The 20,522-nt window shown below is 37.8% G+C and overlaps 1 protein-coding gene and 1 pseudogene across 3 annotated transcripts in view; both read left to right on the plus strand.

Annotated features, from left to right (window-relative positions):
- The window catches only part of KCNMB2 (potassium calcium-activated channel subfamily M regulatory beta subunit 2), a 295,239-nt gene that overhangs the window by 231,178 nt on the left and 43,539 nt on the right, over window positions 1-20,522 (plus strand).
- On the plus strand, window positions 12,604-14,168 carry LOC106996994 (ankyrin repeat domain-containing protein 11-like; annotated as a pseudogene).

The raw sequence follows: 20,522 nt of genomic DNA on the forward strand, positions 1-20,522 counted from the left end.
CCCATCCACTAAAGGTGTTTAACCAATAGCTGGATAACTCCTCATTTACAATATTTCAAAGAAATTGATCAAAAAATGCAGGGGAGAAAAATGACTTCTAAGGGGCTTAGGAGTCTCAGATGACAAAGGACTTAATACATCACCTAACAGTAAATAGGTGTTTATAGTATTATTTTTAGTAAATTCCATAAAGCATAAATAGTCACGGCACAAGCTTAGGTTGATTTGTCATCAAGTTTCCCTTAATAACCCTGTTTACCCAGTGATGAGTAAAATCCAGCTCTAGGGATGCATCACATCATCTGAAATTATTTCCCCAGCTCCGTGATTCATCATGGACCACTCTAGACAAATGCTCCCTGGCTACTGCAGCTGCATTTCCTTTGTTCCCATGGAATTTTCTTGAAAAACACAATGACCATTTTTTACCTCTACAATTTGCTTGCAGTGTTTCTTTTCATTCATTTAACATGCTTTGAAAGCAATATGCCAAAGGGAATTTGAAAGGAGTTTTATTTTGACCCTATGTATCAGTTTCAAGAAGGTGAAAAAGTTCAGAAACAAAGAAATTGAGTCATCTTTTGACCTTGATACAACTGAAAATTTAAGATAAATCCATTAAGAAGAGCTATTCGGTTGAATTCCTACTATGTACCAATAACAATTCTATTTTTAAAAAAAAAAAAAAAAACAGGCTAAGACAGGCTTAATGGCCAAGTCAAAGCCACATTGTCAATAAGGAGGAAAGCTGATAGTCAGTCATGTGAATCTAATGTCAAATATACTATGCCTGATTCCTACCCTTTAGGACACACACACACACACACACATACACAAACACACACACACACCTGTTCCAGACTCATTCCCTGCATCATACAGTCAAGCATGTCTCAAATCTTGAAGGTAGGAGAAGTCAGTGTACCATTCTCTATGATCCTGAACCATCTTTCACCCTGAGGAACACATCGAGGTCAGTCTGAATTGGCATATAATATTTGATGTTAGAGTTTGTACCTGCACGTTACTGTTTGGCCTGGATTTGTCTACTGGCTCTGGACTAACCAGTTAAGGTCTCCCTCCCTGTAGCACCAATACCCTCCAACCGGACTCCTGGCACTTGACCACTGGGCATTTCCTTACCACCACCTGCACAAGAGTGATGTTATAATTTAGTCATTTAATCATCCATTTCAGTTGAAGTGTCAAGACATCTTATGCTGTGACTGGTTATGAATGGCACAGCATAAAGTTATGCATAACTGGGAGTCTCTCCGTCAGCCTGACCTTCAGCATCTGGAAATTCCATGGCATGGACTACAAGAAAATGTGTGAAATGTGAGCGGAAAGGATGAAGAAAGCATCATCTCGTATTGATACTTAAGGGGCAAAAGGAATGTACAGTGATGAATCCCACTGTACCAAGGACCAACTCCTCCCATACCCAAGTCTGGATTTTTCACAGTGCGTTATTCTCCAGCTGCACAACACAGACCTTCGACTTGAAGAGGCCCCAGCCTCCCACCCAGCCTTCACACAAAAGGCTCACATCAGTGAGCCTATATGATGGCCTTTTCCAGACAGTCTTCCCACTGTTATTCATTTTCTTTGGCTATCAATATCCACCTCTTCCAGGAGACCATCTCTAAAGTTTATACTTATGGTCGCCTCCTTGAAGTAAGGCACTGCAAAAATCTTTCTTGGGTTTACTTACAGATGATGGGAAGCCATTGATGGATATACGAAAAGAAGTAAACTAGAAGAATTGTAATGGCATAGATAAAAATTAAGAAGAACAAGGGAGAACATGACTTTTTTTCTTTACAGTGTGTAAATTAGAATTTGAAAAAGTGCAAACATCATAGTCAATATGTCCTTTAAGTTACATTTAATTTATAGATTCTTTCTCCAATTTATCTTTGCAATTTATTTATTAAAGGCTCCACTTTGTAGTGTAGAGTTTCTCAGTATCAATTTTGCTGACTGACTCCCATAATATTTTATAACATGTTCCTCTGTCCTCCTTACTGTCTATAAATCGTTCATAGGATCTGGGGGATTGATTATATTCGGGTTCAGGTTTTTTTGTCAGACTAAATCATAATTGATATTGTGGTTGTTCTCTTTTTGATAATAAAAATCATTCATGATCAAGGTCTCAGTACATTAACCCATTATGAGTTGCAAAGTGATGATAGTTTAATTCTACTATCCCATCCTCATTAACTAAGTTAAATACTTCTACAAAGAAAACCTTTACTTCACCTACTATTTGGTTTCCCAGTGCTTTAGTTAATAAAAGAAATATAGGATAAATGATGGATTCTTTTCCTATACTTACCAGGTTTCAGTATAATAAATTGATTACCTAGCATCTTCTAATGGTGACCAATTAGTTCTTTTTAAAGCACTATGAAATTATGGGTTAAATATATCTGCTGGATTTCTATCCATTTCAGCTGTCATCCTGATTGATACTTAGATTGCCCTTTCTTTGTTCCATCTTCAAGTTGGTCCCTGAACTCTTTTGAAGCAATCCTGATAGTCTTTGATAGATGCCCTGCTAGTTAGTATAATTCATCTTTCATATTTCCTGTCCCACATCTGGAATCAGTCTTCTCCCTAACGAATCTTTATTCCTTATAGGGACAATGCTGGCATTTTCTCCAACAATCTTAATCCATCCTGAATATCTATTGCATTTCTGCACTTGACCCCAACCCCATGCCTCCCAGTTGAGGTTCAGGGATGCAAGGAGGGATTGGAAGTTCCTCATGAATATGATGACAAATAGGTTTAGGCTCAAAGTATCAATTTTGCTGACTGACTCCCATAATATTTTATAACATGTTCCTCTGTCCTCTTTACTGTCTATAAATTGTTCATAGGATCTAGGGATGTCCATGACATGAATGACTTGGTAGAAATAACAAAATAATGGTATTACAATTTCAAGTGGCTACTACGACACAGCCATATCAAAATGTCCTGCTGTAAGGCAAGCCAACCAGTTAGGAGGCAATTTGATTATTACAGGAAAAGCAGCATGATTGGTATTGGAGTCAAACTAACTTGGGTTTGAATCCCAGATCTACTGCTTGAAAATCTGCATGACCTTGCACAAATTAGTTAACCTCCCTAAGCCTCAGCATCCTCATTCATAAAATAGAGTAGTAATAACACATATCTGATAGGGTTATCAATGTAATACATATGAAACATAAGACCTATTACATACCAAGTGCCCAATAAATAAAAATAGTGATGATTTTTGACTTTTTATTATTGTTGCTAGAATTTATATATTGACAGACAGCAGATTCTAAAATAGTGCAAAATAGTAGCCACTAGCCACAGGTGACTACTGAGCACTCCAGATGTGGTTGGTCTGCATTGCAAAGTGCTATAAGTATAAAATATGCACTGACTTTCAAAGCATTGGTGAAAGTAATGTAAATTATACCTTTCTTTATTTTTATTACATGATGATATTATAATATTTTGGGCATATTAGGTAAAATAAAATATAATATTAGAATTAATTTTTCCTGTTTCTTTTATTATTTTAATGTAATGCTAGAAAATTTAAAATTATATGCGTGACACACATTCTACTTCTACTGGACAGAGCTTCTCTAGAGATATTAAGAAGATATTTTTGTTTTGTTTTGTTTTGTTTGCAGCGAAGGGGACCAAATGAATTAAGAATATATGATGGGCATGGTGGCTCACACCTATAATCCCAGCACTTTGGGAGGCTGAGGCAGGCGGATTACCTGAGGTCAGGGGTTCGAGACCAGCCTGGCCAACATGGTGAAACCCCGTCTCTACCGAAAATACAAAAATCAGCTGAGCATAGTTGCACATGCCTGTAATCCCAGCCACTCAGGAGGCTGAGGCAGGAGAATTGCTTGAGCCCAGGAGACGGAGGTTGCAGTAAGCCGAGATTGTGCCACTGCACTCCAGCCTTGCCAACAGAGCAAGACTCTGTCCAAAAAAAAAGAATATATTATAAGCAAAAGTTTGGTGACTGCTGGGATGAGGGGTGAGGAACAGGGAGGAGTGATGGACCACCTCTAGTTTTCTGGCCTAAATCATTTCTTTCATGGAGCCTACGCACCCGACACCTTCTAACATGAAGCCACTTTTAATGAATGCTTCTTAACAGACTGATGTCTATTTTCCCAAGAAAACAACTATCTGTATTGGCTGCTTTCCCTATGGGCAAAGAGGCAGTTCTTCTGGGTCTTGATAGCAGATGTTGGACAAAATAACCAAATCTGTTCTTTTGGGAGAAATAATTTACATTTATTAGTACCTACCATGTTCCAGACATTTAAAATGTCTTCTTGCATCATACCAAAACAATTGTTGGAGGTAGCTATTACAACCTTCATTTTTACAGATAAGGACAATGAGATTCAGAGGTTAACTAGCTTACCACATGTCATATAGCAAGGAAGGAACAGAAGTGAGAGGTAAAACCAAGTTCATCTGCTTTCTTGATCCATGCTTCCTCGTTGTAAACTGGGTTGTCTTTTAGGAGTACATGTGTGGATTGAAGAATTCAAGATCCCAAATTCTGTTAGTCACTCATCTAAAGTGATTTCTCCTAATCCTTTGGGTTCTAAGTCCCTAATTTAGAACTCAAGAATCTATATGCTACAAAATGTAGGAGATGCAAGCTCTGAAACTATTCTAAGTTATTTATGTTATTTATAGGGCTTCCTTGGCACCAGAGTCATCTTATCAGACATTTTCCAGGCAATTCTGAAAGCACAGATTTTTTTAAGGGGGTATCTAATTTAATATTTCTCAAGAGTCTTTCACCATAGAATCCAAGCAATTTCACCTGACCTGGTTTTTCTTAGACCTGTAGCCATCCAAAGAGAATCATTATTCCTGTTAACTGATTTTTTAAAATATATCTTTAAGTATAACCCTTCAATGAGTCAGAGTAGGATTTAGAATTTAAAATACATTTTCCTTTATCTGCTTAATGTCTTTTGCATTGTAAAAGTCTGCTTTTACTATTGGATCCATTTGCTTCTAAGTGGACTTTTACCTGAAGCCTTAAAAAAAACTATCCAAGAAACCCAAAAAGTATCCACTCTTAATGTTGGCATCTGGCCCAGAATATCTCTGACGAATGCTAATATTCAATGATTTCTCTGAATTATGTCTCAAATCCCTTCAGTCAGGCTAATGCTGTTAATTTAGCATGCTAGGAATCAGGCAGAAATATGGCCAAAAGTCTTAAATGAAAAAGAATTAAAGATGAAAAAATATTTTTAAAAATCTAATAAACATCTAAAGAGATAATAAACATCATTATTAATCAAAGAAATGAAAATGTTCAGTAAGATACCATCACACACTCACTAAAATAACTAGAATGAAAATTTAGGCAATGCTAATTTTTTGAAAGATTTAGAGTAACTGTTAACTATTGTGCTCAATAAGTTATAATATAAATTTGACAATCACATAGGAGAACTTTTTGGCAGTTTCTAATAATAGAATTTAAAATACACATATTCTACATCCTATGAATTTACATGACAAAATATACAGTAATAACAATAATTGGTAATTGCCATACAGAATGACATTGAGGAATATTAAAAATATAAAACTACAAACATAATATTTCAAATATAACATTACAAATAACATTATAAGATAGAAAAACTACATATTGACTGATTCAAATTTTGCAAAATTTAAAAATTTATGAAATGAATATATAATATTTAAAAACCAGAATAGTGGTTATCCCTGGAAAGTAAGTAGAGAATGGAAGGTGAATAAAAAGGGGTTCTGTGATTCTGCTACAATTCTGTTTCTTGACTTAGATGCTGGTTTTACATGTGTATTTGGTTTGTAAAAATTTATTCAACTGCACACTATGGTTTATAGAATTTTCTCTTTTAAAGTATATGCGCATATAAAGTTAAAACATTGGCATGTTAGGTATATTAGGATATACAAAAAAGCATATTCATTTGTATACATATAAATCAACAGCTATGTGTAAATAAATAGCTACTAATAATGTCAGGCCTATTATTTTAATTAATCTTCACAAGAAATTTTAAAGGTTGCATTAACAGTCTCATTTTAGAGACAAGAGTATTAAGACAAAAAAGTTAATTGGCTTGCGCCCAATGTAATACTGGTAGCAAAAGAACAGAAATGGAATTCAAACTCAGTCATCTCTATCTCCAGAGTTTCTTACCACAATTGCACTAAGCAATAAAAGACATGAATAAATCAAAGGAAGTTTTGTCCTATTGCCAAAAAGAAAGGGCTGAATGACTCACTTTCAGGCTGAGAACACTGAGTTCAGTATGCTGGTTCCCTTCAGGAATAGAATTTTACACATATTATGAGTTCAGAGTGGCTGTGGACAAATTTAATTATAGTTCATCCAATAACCACCACAGTTGGATACAATAGGTCCAGTGAACCATATTTTCTTGGCCACAAAATACCTCCCTTACCAACTTGCTATAACATTTAAAATTTCCACAATTAATCATTAGCTCCCCTTTGGGATGCAGTAGTAGTTTATCCATTGTTTTAGAGATGGGGCTCCGTGGGGAAATGGAATAGGGTGAGGAAGAAACAAGTTACAAAAACGTAGTTGGATCCTAACACCATAAGGTTTGTGCCCAAGATGCCCAACTCTATAGAAATGCAGCCTATAGAAATCATTAACAAGGATCAATGGAGGGCTTTCATTTTGCCTTCCCATTTGATGCTTAATCTTTCTGCCCTCAGCTTTACTGGATTTGCCATGAGCATTACTGAATATTCATTTAAGAAATAAACAAAATGTAAAATAGAAATTACATTTAACCAAAGACAGATTATAAGTCAAATAAGTTGCAGGAACAGACCTTGATTGCAACTTTCCAAAGTAGAACATAAGAAAACTTTTCAGGTGAAAGGAACCTTAGACTCATCTTTTTCAATCCCACATGTTACATATAAGGAATAGGAGACCAGGAGGCAAAAGGACCCCAGTTACAGATGAGTTAATAGCAGAGCTAGTGCTCTTCCCACGGTTCACTCTTTTCTTCATGCCTTTCTCCATAAAAAATTAAAGATCACATCTATGAATGTCTGCCAAATACATTTAACTGTGTGAACCTTTACACCGATTTTGTCTTTCAAATCTAATATATATGTAACTCATTCTTAAGTGGTAATAGCATATACTTACTGCTTCCCATCTTACAGACATTTTTCACACATTAACTCACATATATATATCATATATATTCAGGTATTAACATATATATGTATTAACTCATATATATTCATGTTACATATAGTAGGTACTGTTACATATGCACATATATGGTATAAAATTATCGCATTGTAACATCACAAAGTATACCACATATGTTAACTCAATCTTCACAAGAACTGCATGAGGTATATACTGTTATTATCATGCTAATTTTACAGAAGAAAAGACAAATGTAAAAAAGTATTAGAAATTGTCCAAGACCACTCAGATAATAAGGAGCAAAGCCTAGGTTTGGGTCCATCTGTCCATATTCTTACCATTATATTTTATTCTCTTGTCCTTTTCTCAGCCTGCCACAGTCTTCTATCATCCCTCATTTTCCCTCTCTCTCTAAATTTTGTGTCATGAAGAATTAATGGAAGAAATAAGCTGAATGTTGCCATCATCACTTAACAACCATTATTTCTTTGATAAGGGTTTTGGTACTTAATTTGCCTAGCAAAAATGTACTGGTTGAGGGAACATTGGTTTTGAAGTTGTACAAGCTTGGATTGAAATTTTATCTTCACCAATGAACAGCTATGTGACCTGAGAAAATTAGTTTTCTGAATATCAGTTTTTTCTTTGGGTAAATAGAGTTCTCATAATAGTTACTGTCAGAATTAAATGACATAAAGCATATAAATGCATTATGTACATAGGTCTAGAGAAGTACCTCACATCTTCATGTCTATTGTTGTCATCTCTAATTCTTCTCCATAAAGAGCTCTTCTTACAGTTTAAATCCCTTGATTATCAATTGAGATAGAAGCAAGAGTTAAACCACATTCACCATGAAGGAAAGGGTGGTTTCAACATAAATCTGCCATTTATACTGATCTAGGAGGAACACGTGAGTCATGAGCAGGTTTCCTCACACCAGTTGGGTACGTGTGATGCCCAAAAGAGTGAATGTTTAACAATTAAGCTGGTTTTAAATGTGTAGCATGGAAGGAATCAAACTGAATGTCGGTTGTGATTATTCACTTGTACAGCGCATTAAAGGTAAATTATCAAATAGTGAACGAATTAAGATCATGTAAAAATGTGTTTTCCATTTCTTCAGAGAGCTTTCGGGTTCTTTGGAAAAAAATCAAACAGAAGGGCTTTATGTATTAGTATGGCCAAATTTTGAAAAAAAAAAAAATCTGCTATTTCCCCCAAATGGAGGAAATTAACATTTACTGAGTACCTACTGAATACCATATATATTATTTCAAATAACTGTCACATAGAAATCCTATAACATCTGCTATTACTCTAATTTTCTTGATGAGGAAAATGAAACTCAGGGAATTTAACAATGTATTTCTGTCATATAATTACTAAATAATGGAGCTGGGATTGCACTCTGAATCCAATTTAAAAGTGCTTTCAACTAAACCCTGAGATGGTCATTTCTGACAGCTGTGATGACCAGAGAAGTGATGCAATGCAAAACTTATTTTATTATTTATGAACGTGCATAGCAATCTTATATTAAAGATACCCATCCACACTTGCCTGACCTCCTTGTCTACTCCTCTAGACCAAAGTTCTATAAGAGTAGAGGCATTGTCTGATATGTTTATCAATATGTTCCCAACACCCAACTTGGTGCCTGCCACCTAACTACAAGTTCAGTAAATATTTGTTGGATAAAGAAGTGAATGCTGAATTGATTAAAAGAATACAGATTAGCTCCACACTCATATTTTCACAGATGGTGAAACTGGGGGAATAGCGGGTGTTTTGTCTGCAGTTTACTATTGCTCGGTGACAGAGTGAAGATTAGAAACCCAAAGCTCTGAATAAAAGCCCATTGTTGAGTCTAATGAACCAGGTCAACAGCAGGCTAAAGGACAGGTCCATTATTTAACTTAAGCTGCTGTCCTCCTGAAACAGATGTCAATGTGTCATGATTACATGAACAACAGTTGTTTTACATAACACATGACGGAGGTCACAAGTGACCACCACACCATTGCCAGTCAGAGGAGTCCATACATGGTTGCCCCAGCTACTGAAAAGCAGGTTGCAAGACAACCAAATAGAACCCTCCAGTGATCCCCACCACTGTCAAGCCATAGGAACACCAAATTGAAAGACTATCCACACAGGAAAATGCCTTCATAAGGAGCAAAAATCAGGTGAGCAATCACAGTACCAGGTTTTAACATCATAGCAAGGAAAGATACATTGAAAAGGGTAGGAAAACCAGTCTTGAATTGCCCACATTGCCACCTCCATCCCCCAGTAGAAGCTGCATGGCACAGAGACAGAATCTGTGTACCTGGAAGAGAGTATAGCGATTGTGGGACTTTGCATTGACATTCACAGCTGCCCTGTCACAGTGGAAAACATGGGGGCAGAACTCAGCTGGCACCACCAGATGGAACATTTAAACAAGCCCTAGCCAGAGAGGAATTGTCTACCTCAGTGGTCAGAGCCTGAGTTCCAGCTAGCCCCATTACTGTGAGAAAAAGTGCTCTAGGGTCCTAAATAAAATTGAAAGGCAGTCTAGGCCACAAAGACACAAAGACTGCAATTCCTGGGCAAGTCCTGATGCTGTGCTGGGCTCATAACCAGTGCATTTGGTGGGCACACAACCCAGTGAGACACCATCCGGGGCAACTAAGGGATTACTTGCGTCACCCCTCCCCCAAACCAGGGCAGTGCAGCTTCCAGCTCCAGGAGAGACTCCTTTCCTCTGCTTGAGGAGAGGCCGGGGGAGAGTAAAGGGAACTTTGTCTTGAAACGTGGATACCAGCTCAACCACAGTGGAATATGGCACCTGGCAAAGTCCTAAGGACTCTATTCCAGGCCCTTGATTATGGACGACATTTCTGGATACCCTGTGGGCCAGAAGGGAACCCACTGCCTTGAAGGGAAGAACCTAGTCCAGGTAGGATTTATCACCTGCTGACTAAAGAGTCCTTGGGCCTTGAATAAACATCAGTGATTGCCAGGCAGTACTTATCACAGGGCTTAAGTGAGACCCAGGGCCATGCTGGCTTTTAGTGTGACCCAGCACATTCTCAGCTGTGGGGGCCATAGAGAGAGACTTCTGTTGAGGAAAGGAGAGAGAAGACTAAAGGGCACTTGGTCTTGCAGCTTGGGTACCAACTTGGCCACAGTAGAGTAGGGCACCAAGCAGGCTTCTGGGGTCCCCAGTTCCAGATCTTGGTTCCTGAAAGGCATTTCTGGACTCACCCTGGGCTGGAGGGGTGATCACTGCCATGAAAAGAGATGCAGGCCTAGCCGGGTTCACTATCTGCTGCCTGAAGGGATTTTGTCCTTGAATGAATATCAGCAGTAGCCAGACAGTGGTCACTGTGCACCTTGGGTAAGAAATAGTGCTGTGCCGACTTTGGATCCAACCCAGTGCAGTCCCTGTGGTGGTGGCCACAGAGGTGCTTATGTCACCCCTCCAACAGCTCCAGGCAAATTGGCACAAAGAGAGAAACTTCATTTGTTCAGGGAAAAGTAAAGGAAGAGAAGAAGGGTCTCTGCCTGGTCATCCAGGGAATTCTACTGCATCTTACCAAGACAATCAAGGCAGTAGCTCTACAAGTCTGCAAAAGCCACAGTGTTACTGGGCTTGAGGTACCCCATAATGCAGATACAGCTGCAGTGACCAAAGATTTAGATCACAACACTTTATACCTCTTGAATACCTGGAAAGCCTTCCCAAGGACAGATACAAACTACCCCAGACTGCAAAGACTATGATAAATAGCTAACTCTTCAATGCCCAGACATTGCTGAATATCCACAAGCATCAAGATCATCCAGGAAAACATGACCTCACAAAATGAACTAAATAAGGCATAAGTGTCCAATCCCAGGATGACAGACACATGTGACCTTTCAGACAGAAAATTCAACATAACTATTTTAAGGAAGCTCAGTGGAATTCAAGACAACACAGAGAAGGAATTAAAAATCCTACCAGCTAAATTTAACAAAGAGATTGAAATAATTTTTAAAAATTAAGTAGAAATTCTGGAGTTGAAAAATTTAACTGACATACTGACGAATGTATCAGTCTTCCAACAGCTGAACTAATGAAGCAGAAGAAATCATTAGTGAGCTTGGAAACAGGCTATTTGAAAAGACAGTCAGAGGAGACAAAAGAAAAAAGAATAAAAAACAATGAACCACACCGACAGGATCTGGAAAATAGCCTCAAAAGGGCAAATCTAAGAGTTATTGGCCTTAAAGTGGAGGCAGAGAAAGAGATAGAGTAGAAAGGGTATTCAAAGGGATAATAACAAGAAAATCTCAAACCTAGAGAAAGATATCAAATATTCAAGTACAGGAAAGTTATAGAACACCAAACAGATTTAATCAAAAGAAGACTACCTCAAAGCATTTACCAATCAAACTCCCAAAGTTCAGGAATAAAGAAAGGATATTAAAAGAAGCAAGAGAAAAGAAGTAAATAACATACAAACACATTCCAGTATATCTGGCAGCAGACATCTCAGTGGAAACCTCTCAGGCCAGGAGAGGGTGGCATGACATATTTAAAGGGCTAAAAGAAAAGAAAAAAAAAAAACTTTCGTTTTAAAATAGTGTACCCAGCAAAAATATCTTTCAAACATGAAAGAGAAAATATTTTCCCATACAAAGAAAAGCTGAGGGATTTCATCAATACCAGACCTGTCCTATGAGAAATGCAGTTCTTCAGCCTGAAAGAAAAGGATGTTAAGCAAGAAAAATCATCTGAAGGTACAAAATCCACTGAAAACAGCAAGTACACAGACAAACTCAGAATATTATAACATTGTAATTGTGGTATACAAAGTACTCATATCTTGAGCAGAAAGACTAAAAGAAAAACCTATCAAAAATAAGAATTGCAACATCTTTTCAAGACATAGTATAATAAGGAATAAATAGAAATGACTAAAAGTTTAAAAGTGGGATGAATTGAGTTAAAATGTCAAATTTGTATTAGTTTTCCTCTTTCCTTATTTTTCTGCTTGTTGTTTTTGTTCGTTTTTGAAATCAGTGCTGTCATCAGCTTAATGGGTTATAAGATGTTGTTTGCAAGCCTCATGGTAACCTCAAATCAAAAAACCTACAACACATATGCAAAAAATTAAAAGCAAGAAATTAAAACATACCATTAGAAAAAAAATTACCTTCACAGAAAGGAAGATGGGAAGAAAAGAAGGAAGAAAGAGAAGACTGCAAAAACAACCAGAAAGCACATAATAAAATCGCAAGAGTACATCTTTACTTGTCAATAATAACATTGGATGGAAATAAACTAAAGTCTTCAATCAAAAGACACAGAATGGCTGAATGGATTTAAAAACAAAAAAGACCAAATGGTCTATTGCCTACAAGGAACACACTTTGCCTATGTATACCCATAGGCTAAAAATAAAGAAGTAGAAAAAGATATTCCATGCAAATGAAAACCAAAAAAGAGCAGGAGTAGCTATATTTACGTGGTATGAAAGAGATTTCAAGACAAAACTAGTGATGGACTAAGAGCTCCAGCTGGGGAAGTGCCACTGCCAAGCCTGCAGCCTGACGCCCTCTCAGTAGTGCCTGCATTGGGTGCCACAGTACCTGTCTGAGCACTGGGCACACCCATGCTCCCACCCAGCCCTCCCATCTTGGCTGGTGCTTGGAGCCTGCACTGCCACTGCTGCCCTTTCTCTCAGGCCACACAGCCGAGTAAACAGCCACAAGCTACACCGACAGTGCCCATGTTCTGCTGCTGAGCCACCATGGAGTCACTCAGCCCTTGGAGCCTAAATGTACACAGTCCTGCTCTCAGACATACCACCATTAGATTTAATAGTCAGCTTTTATCAATACTAATTTTCAGCTATGGAATCAAATATATACGGCCCTACTCTGGGACACACCTCCACTGGATTTAATTCCTCACTAACACTTTCAGCTGTGGAATTGCAGACAGGTGATGACAAAGGAATGACATTGCAAATGAATATCAAGTGAGGGGAGCAGAATGATGTCCAAGGGTAAATGTTCTAAAACATGACAAGAATTTTCTCTCAGTGATGACATGGCAGATAAATAAACTAGGGAAAAAAATGATAAGATAAAGTTTCTCTAACCAAGACCTCAAAGCTGGACTAGAGTGTTGGAGGGAAGGAAGTGAGAGAGCAAGCCACCAAGCAGAAGCTGCTCTTCACCATGGGGGCCAATGGAGAGTAGAAGGACTCAGATACAGATGCCTCCAGCCCAGTCTCTCTTGTGGGACTGCAAGGCTGATACACTCCCTGAAGCACCATGGCATGAGGTGGAGGTTCCTATAGCCAAGAAGAAAGAGAAGCAGGGTTCTGAGAAGAGGATTAAGAAGGAACCTGTCATCCAGAAGTCCAGCCTGCTATTTGGCATGGGGCTATCTGGGATCCAAGCCAACTACCTCATCTCTGAACACCAGCAGGTGGCTCTTCTCATGCAGATGACAGCCAAGGAGTCCGAAAACAGCCCAGAGGACAAAACACCAAATCACCCCTCCCAGTCTACAGTGTGTTGGAAGGGAATAGCTAACTCTGCCTCAAAAAACAAAGATAAAGGGAACAAGAGAAACGAACAAGGAGAGACCTTTCTGCACTGAGCTGCCATCCGAAGGGATATCCAGAACATCAAAGGGCTCATATGTGAGTGAATGGACATCAACACCAAGGACTTCACAGGCTGGACAGTGGCGCATGAAACATTTAACCAGGGATATTACAAGGTTGCAAAGCAGCCACTGGCCCCAGGTACAAAGGTGAACACCAAAGGCCTGGACGGTAATACGCCTTTGCAGAACACCACCACCAACGGGCATGACAAGGTTGGCATCTTCCCTTGGCCCTTCACATGTCTGCCATGTCCTGATGTCTGGGTCATTCTGTAGCTTCATGTTCCCCTATCCTAACTAGTCTCATGGTGCTGGGCTAGTAAGTCAGTCTCATGGTGCTGGGCTGAGGAAGTACATTTTTGCCTCCCGGACCTCAAAGGCCAGCTGTCCCCTCTATCTGCCCCCAGCTTTCTCACCTTGGATCAACACCTGAACAGCCTCTCATAGTATTCACAACAAGCACCATCTAAAAAAAGGCTTGTATCCATGAGACATGTAGGTCTGGTTGTGTTTTATCAGGCGAAGGATTACACCAAGTGGAAGGAGGGCTGCAGGGGTTGCTACTGGTCTTTGTTACTGTGGGACTGTTAGACCTGCAAGGCAGATCCATCCAAGTCTGGAATGAGGAAATACCATTCCACAGGTATAGCCAGTGCATAGGATGATAGAATCAAGATTAGACAAAATGACCATTATAACCAGCCCAGGAGCAGTGAGCACTAAGAGGACTCAGCCTTCATGGGGAAGTGACTGCTTCTAGGTCTGAAGCAAGGAAAAACATGATGTATTCAAAACCCTCTGTCCTGCTGGAAAGGAGGGCTGGTAGTCACAGGTGGGAGGGTCTTAAGTCATCACCAGAGCTCTGTGAAGAGCTCCCTGGTCATAGACAGTATAGTTGGAGTGTGGTAAGGACAAGGCCAGAGGGACAAATGAGGCCACATTTGCTTGCATCCATCATACTTTATGGCAAGTCATGCCTGGCCATTGTGGGATTCCCTAGGTGCTGGAATCCACAGCACCTAGGGTGTAAAAAGCATTTGCGAAATGACAAGTTACTGTGGGGGACGGAGGGGACTCTGAATTAAAGATTTCTGTGACAATCAGGGAAATCTGAACTGATTCCATATTTGATGTTGAAAAAAATTCCCATTAAATTTTTAGGTAAGATAATGGCATTATGGTTTGTTTTGTTTGTTTTTATAAGGACCCTTCCATAGAAATGTACTGAAAAGGTCTATGCAATGTGATTTGCTAAACAATACCCAGAAAGCAGACAGGTGTGAGTGGAATGGCACTGGCTGTGGGCTGACAGGTGATGCAGCTGGGGCAGGGGGCATCCTTTGAGTTTTTATATGTTTGTAACTATCACTTTTAAACTTTTTATTATTGAGAATGTCAAAGACTCTGTAAACATGGTGAGGTAAATAAGATAATGGTCCCCAAGTGCCTATGTCACGACCCTGGAAGCTATGGGTATGTGACTTCACATGGGAGATTATCCAGGATTATCTGGGCTGGCCTAGGGTAATCACATGGGTCCTTGAAGTTTAAGAGCTTTTCCTGGCTAAGCCACAGCAATACCAGAAGAAGCTGAAGACATTAGAGCCTGAGGTCCCTCCTCAGGCTTCTTCTGGTATCTGGCCTTGCTGGCCTTGGAGTAGGAGGCCGAGGAATGTGGTGACCTCTAGGGGCTGGGAACAGGAACCTCAGTCCCGCTCCTGCCAGCACCTTGACATCAGCCCAGTTAGGGAGGCAGATTTTGGACCTCTGACTTCCAGAATTGTAGCCTAAGAGTGCAGTGATTTGTTGTAAGTTGCAATAGAAAACTCATACACATAAAAACTATGTGCTGATTAAATAATATAAAATATAATATACTAAATAAAAATAGATTATGTGTATGACAAGACTCTATATTAAACCTCATTACAGATTCTTTTAATGCACTAATCTCAGACCTAAATAAAGTTGAGATTAAATTTAATATTTGTACTTGAGTTATGTCCTGGGTGTATGAAACACAGTTTGCTGATGATAAACAGCTGGACAGAGCTCTGGAAATGTCATCATGGGTGTTCCTGCCACTAATATTACCACTCTTATGCTTGTAAAGCCAAACAAGGAAGATACCATCTTACATTATAATGTAAATGAAAATGGAAAATAAACCAGCTTACAAAACTTGGAAAAAGAAGAAAATTTATAAAAAGAGACAAAGAAGGTCATTATGTAATGATAAAGGGGTTAATTCAGCAAGAGGATATAATAATTATAAATATATATGCACCCAACACTGGAGCCTCTAGATATAAAAAGCAAATATTATTAGAGCTAAAGCAAGAGATAAATCCCAAGGCAATAATAGCTTCAACACCCCACTTTCAGTATTGGACAGATCATCCAGACAGAAATCAGCAAAGAAATATTGGATTTAATCTGCACTATCACATAAATTGACCTAATAGATATTTACAGAACATTTCTTCCAATGGCTGCAGAATGCACATCTTTCTCCTCGGCACATAGATCATTCTCAACGATAAACCATATGTTATGCCACAAATAAGTCTTTAAATATTCAAAAAAAATTGAAATAATATCAAATATCTTTTCTGACCACAATGGAATAAAACTATAAATCAATATCAAGAGAAATTTCAGAAACTATACAAATGTATGGAAATTAAACAATATGCTCCTGAATGACCAGAGGGTCAATGAATAAGAAGAAAATTAAAAATTTTATTGAAATAAAAATGGAAATACAATATACCCAAACCTATGGGATACAGTGAAAGCAGTAGTAAGAGGAAAGTTTATAGCAGTAGACACCTACATCAAAAAAGTAGAAAAACTTCAAATAAACAACCTAATGATGCACCTCAAAGAATTAAAAAAGCAGAAGCAAACCAAATCCATACTTAGTCAAAGAAAAGACACAACAAAGATTAGAGCAGAAATAAAGAAACTGAAATGAAGAAAAACAACACAAAAGATCAATGAAACAAAAAGTTGGATTTTTGAAAAGATAAAGTTGAAAAACCATTAGCCAGACTAAGGAAACAAGACTCAAATAAATAAAACCAGAGAAGAAAAAGCAGGCAGTACACCTGATACTACAGAAATTCAAAAGATCATTAGAGACTACTATGAGCAACTATATGGCAATAAATTGGAAAATTTAGAAGAAATAGATAAATTCCTAGGCACATACAATCCACTAAAATTGAACCAGAAAGGGACTCAAAACCTGAGAAGACCAACAATAAGTAATGAGATCAAGGCCCTAGTAAAAATTTCCTGCAAAGAAAAGCCCAGGACCCAATGGATTCATTGCTGAATTTTACCAAACACTTAAAGAACAACTAATACCAATCCTACTCAAACTATTCAAAAAAATAGAGCAGTACAGAACACTTCCCAACTCTTTCTATTAGACCATTATTACCCAGATACAAAAACCAAAGACATCAAAAAAAGAAAATGACAGACAAATATCCCTGATGAATATTGATGCAAAAATCCTCAACAAAATAACAAATCAAACTCAACAACACATTAAAAAGATAATTCATCATGACCAAGTGAGATTTATCCCAGAGATGCATGGATGGTTCAACATATGCAAATCAATCAGTCTGATACATCATATAAACAAAATGAAGGACAAAAACCATATGATCATTTCAATTGATGTTGAAAAAGCATTTAATTCTCTGAAGAATGTCAATGGTAGTTTAATAGGAATAGCATTGAATCTATAAATTACTTCGGGCAGTATGGTCATTTTCACGATATTGATTCTTCCTGTCCATGAGCATGGAATATTTTTCCATTTGTTTGTGTCCTCTGTGATTTCCTTGGGCAGTGGTTTGTAGTTTTCCTTGAAGAGGTCCTTCACTTCCCTTCTTAGCTGTATTCCTAGGTATTTTATTCACTTTATAGCAAGCGTGAATGTGAGTTCATTTATGATTTGGCTCTCTGCTTGCCTGTTGTTGGTGTATAGGAATGCTTGTGACTTTTGCACATTGATTTTTTATCTTGAGACCTTGCTGAAGTTGCTTATCAACTTAAGAAGCTTTTGGGCAGAGATGATGGGGTTTTCTAGACATAGGATCATGTCATGTGCAAAAAAAAGACAATTTGACTTCCTCTCTTTCTATTTGAATATGGTTTATTTCTTTCTCTTGCCTGATTGCCCCGGTCAGAATTTCCATACTATGTTGAATAGGAGTGATGATAGAGGGCATCCTTGTCTGGTGCTGGTTTTCAAGGGGAAGGCTTCCAGCTTTTGCCCATTTAGTATGATATTGGCTGTGAGTTTGTCATAAATGGCTTTTATTATTTTGAGGTATGTTCCTTCAATACTTAGTTTATTAAGAGTTTTTAACATGAACGGATGTTGAATTTTATCAAAGGCCTTTTCTGCATCTATTGAGATAATTATGTGGGTTTTTTTTTTTTAAGATCCGTTTATGTGATGAATTACGTTTATTGATTTGTGTATGTTGCACCAGCCTTGCCCGGGGTTGAAGCCAACTTAATTGTGGTGGATAAGCTTTCTGATGTGCTACTGTATTCGGTTTGCCAGTATTTTATTGAGAATTTTTGCATGTATGTTCATCAGTGATATTGGGATATAGGTTTTCTTTTTTTGTTGTATCTCTGTCAGGTTTTGGTATGAGGATGATGCTGGCCTTATAGAATGTGTTAGGGAGAAGTCTCTCCTTTTCAATTGTTTGGAATAGTTTCAGAAGAAAGCGTATCAGCTTAGTACTTCTGGTAGAATTCAGCTGTAAATCCATCTGGTCCTCGGTTTTTTGGGTTTTTGGGTTTTTTGTTGTTGTTGTTGGTTGTTGTTGTTGTTGTTTGTTTGTTTGGTAGGCTCATTGCAGCACTATTCACAATAGCAAAGACATGGAATCAACCCAAATGCCCATCAATGATAGACTGGATAAAGAAAATGTGGTACATATACACCATGGAATACTATGCATCCATAAAAAGTAACAAGATCATGTTCCTTTCAGGGACATAGATGGAGCTGGATGCCATTATCCTAAACAAACTAATGCGGTCACAGAAAAGCAAACACCGCATGTTCTCACTTATAAGGGAGAGCTGAACAATGGGAACACATAGACACAAGGAGGGGAACTACACACACCGGGGTCTGTCAGGGAGTGAGGGGAGGGGAGGGAGAGCATTAGGAAAAATAGATAATACATGCTGGGCTTAATTACTAGGTGGTGGGTTGATAGGTGCAGCTAACCATCATGGCACATGTTTACCTACGTAACAAACCTGCACATCCTGTACTTGTACCCCATAACTTAAAAATTAAAATTAAAAAAGAAAAAACAAAAATAAATTAAAATAAACAATGTGATGTTAGTCACTGACTCAAAAAGAAAGCACTTAATAAAATACAATATCCCTTGATGATTAAAAAACTCTCAAAAAACTAGGCATAGAAGGAACATATCTCAACATAAGAAAGGCCATATATGACATACCCATAGCTGATATCATACTGAATGGGAAAAAAAGTGAAAGCCTTTTCTCTGAGATCTGGAACACACCAAGGATATCTACTTTTACCACTGTTATTCAACATAGTAATGGAAGCCCTAGCTAGAGCAATCAGACAAGGGAGAGAAATAAAAGACATCCAAATTGGAAAGGAAGAAGTCAAATTATCCTTGTTTGAAGACTACATAATCTTATAAAAACCCTAAAGACTTCCCCAAAAACCTATTAGAACTGATAAACAAATTCAGTAAAGTTGCAGGATACAAAAATCAACACACAAAAATAGTGGAATTTCTATATGCCAACAGCAAACAATCTGAAAAAGAAATTAAGAAAGTAATTCCACTTACAATAACTACAAATAAAATAAAATATCTAGAAATAAACTTAACCAAAGAGGTGAAAGAACTCTACAATGAAAACTATAAAACAATGATGCAAAAAATTTGAAGAGTTCACAGAAAATGAAAAGATATTCCATAGTCATGGATTGGAAGACTCAATATTGTTAAAATGTCCATACTACCCAAAGCAATCTACAGATTCAATGCAATCCCTATCAAAATACCAATGACATTCTTCACAGAAATAGAAAAATGATCCCATGATTTATATGGAACCACAAAAGACCTAGAGTAGCCAAAGCCATACTGACCAAAAAGAGCACAACGGGAGGAATCATATTATCTGACATCAAATTATGCTATACAGCTATAGTAACCAAAACAGCATGGCACTGGAAGAAAAAGAGACAAATAGACCAATGAGACAAAATAAGAACCCAGAAATAAATCTACACATCTACATTAAACTCATTTTCAACAAAGGTAGCAAGAACATACATTGGGGGAAAAGATAGTCTTCTTAATAAATGGTGCTGGGAAAACTAAGTATCTATATGCTGAAGAATGAAACCAGACTCCATCTCTTGCCATGTGCAAAAAACAAATCAAAATGGATTACAAACTTAAATCTAAGATCTCAAACCATGAAACCACTGTAAGAAAACATTGAGGAAGCTCTCCAGGACATTGGTCTGGGCAAAGATTTCTTGAACAATACCCCCAAAACACAGGAAAACAAAGCAAAAATTGACCA

Source organism: Macaca mulatta, chromosome 2 (genome assembly GCF_049350105.2).
Source record: "Macaca mulatta isolate MMU2019108-1 chromosome 2, T2T-MMU8v2.0, whole genome shotgun sequence".
Lineage (NCBI taxonomy): Eukaryota > Metazoa > Chordata > Mammalia > Primates > Cercopithecidae > Macaca > Macaca mulatta.